The sequence below is a fragment of the Apium graveolens genome, chromosome 6 (assembly GCF_009905375.1).
Source record: "Apium graveolens cultivar Ventura chromosome 6, ASM990537v1, whole genome shotgun sequence".
NCBI classification, from domain to species: Eukaryota; Viridiplantae; Streptophyta; class Magnoliopsida; order Apiales; family Apiaceae; genus Apium; species Apium graveolens.
The window spans coordinates 226,638,800-226,641,226 of record NC_133652.1 but is presented as its reverse complement, the minus strand read 5'-3'; positions in this window follow the sequence as shown (position 1 = coordinate 226,641,226).

Sequence of the window (2,427 nt, the reverse complement as noted above, 5' to 3'; positions counted from 1 at the left end):
GCTCGGTGTTAGCGTGTGACTGATCAGCAGCCTAACCTTGGTTTTTTAAATAAAAGTGAATATCCAATTCTAATCATTGCTTATCAAGAAATTTGATTCCTTATATCATTTCAATTGATCATTTTTAATCTCAGTATTGTCATTGTGACTTGCTGAGCTAGTTAGCTTACTCTTGCAAATCTGTTCAGTTAAAAAGGAAACAGTTGGTAGCGAGGATCCCCAGACAAGTATGCCAGCTAGGTTTCCAGGTTGAAACGCAATAAGCTAGAGGAAGACTTTTGCCTTAGTGTGATCTTCCTAATCTGAGTTTCAATCCCTATAAACTGTTTTTACCCTTTTATTTTTTAAAAATAAATTCAAAATTCTGATTTTAATTCCCAAAATAGATTTTAATTCAAAATTTTAATTTGGTTAATAATTTTAATAATTAACTGAATTAATTTAATTCCCGAAAATTATTTTCTTTATTATTTTCAAAAATCTAAATTTGATGTAATTATTTATAATTAATTTTGATTAATTATTTATTCATTTAATTGATCGATTAATTCATTTAATCGATTAATTTCATTTTTAAATAGTTAAATAAAATGTAATTATTTATAATTAAGCCAAATAATGATTGAAATTTTTTTATAGCTTTTAAAATTATATAAAGGTATTGAAAATTCAATTATTATTATTAATTGAATTATTCTTATTTTATTCATAATAAATCGATCCCTCATCCATTGAATACGAAACGAACGTGTCTAAACTCAGAAAAATATCCCGCTTATATTAAAAGTACTTTCGAGATATAAAATCTGTTGTATTGAAAGGTCGTTCATTTTGTAAACGTATCTAAGTCATTTATTTATCAAAAAAGTCATATTTTGACTCGATTTCAATTTTAAACACATCAAGTCGAATGTTTTGACAAGCTGAATCATGTGTTATATGGATTATGTGATAGGTGCCTTATGTGTTTACGTGTTATGTGGATTATGTGTCCAAGATGCTCTTAAATTTCATATAATTAAATGTAATCCTGATCTATTATGTTAGGTCACACACACTGTAGAAGGGGGTTGAATACAGTGTATACTACAGTCAAATCGAATTAAGAACACAAGTATAAAACAAAGAATAATCTTATTAATAAAACAGTATTACAATGGAACCGTTCTCTCTCAGTGATGAACAAATATCACGAGAGCTGCTAGGGTTACAATTAATAATATTCTCGATTAAGATAACACTTATAGTGTAAACCCTATGTTGTGTTTATATAGACACACAGTTACAAGATAATCTTCTAATTGATATCGAATATAAGTCTGCATCCTAAAATATATCAGTTAGTTATCTTTTCCTCCAAGTCTACTATTCTTCATAGAATTCTTCTCCATGCATATCTCTTCTTGTTTTAGTCTTGATCTTCTTTCCTTTCAATCAGCCGCCTTCCTTATCTGAAAGTCCTCTTAAGTCCTGATATTATCTTCTGGTAAATATCTTCTGATATCTTAAGTTCTGATAACCTAATTTCTGTATCTTAAGTTCTGACTTTAGTATAAGTACTGATTTCCAGTTAAGTCCTGATTTGTCCTATTAGTTAAGATCTGAAAAGTAAACACAAATCACTATTAGACATGACATCACAAATATATCTAACAATCACCCCCAACTTGTAAATTAACATAATATACAAGTTTAATAGATATTTGATGATGTCAAAAACATTAAGTACAAATGCATATGAAAATTTGATTAGATAACTACAACTCACATTCCTTGTAGCTTTTACCATCCTTAAAGTCTGATATCAGCTTTAGCCGGTATATTCTTCAGAATTTAACAGTTGTAGTCCTTGACTTGGCTTCAGTGTGTGATCTCTCGAATGTCAGGAGTTGTTATGAGATAGTTCTTTAAAAGAGTTCTCTCAGCATATTCAAGTTCATCCTACATCCTCCTTTTTGCATCTTTAAGTTCAACTGTATCATCTCCTGTCTGAAAGATAGGAGCCCTGAGATCATTAATCTTTGCTTTCCTTATTTACTGATCCAATCTGATCAGATAAGCTTTCTCAGACTCCAGATTAAATTCCAGTCCCTTAATACCCAAAAAATGTAGTGATTTTGGCAGTATTAGGCTTCATCTCAACTAGTTCACCATTGTGAGCTCTGTACTTTGGATAGTGAAAGGAATATGTCCTAAGTCCAATCATGTATTAGGATTTAGGAATAACTTCCTGTGTAATCTATTTTGATTTCATTGATATTAATAAAAGACTTGTTTTGTTTTTATTACGGGCTTTATCTATTTAAGTGTTTAAATAAGATATATCATAGTTTAGAGTAAAGCTTTTTATAGATTATGATGAGATCATAATAGTGAGACCTAAAAGATGATAACTCTAAACTTAAATAGTTCCTGATCATAGGATTA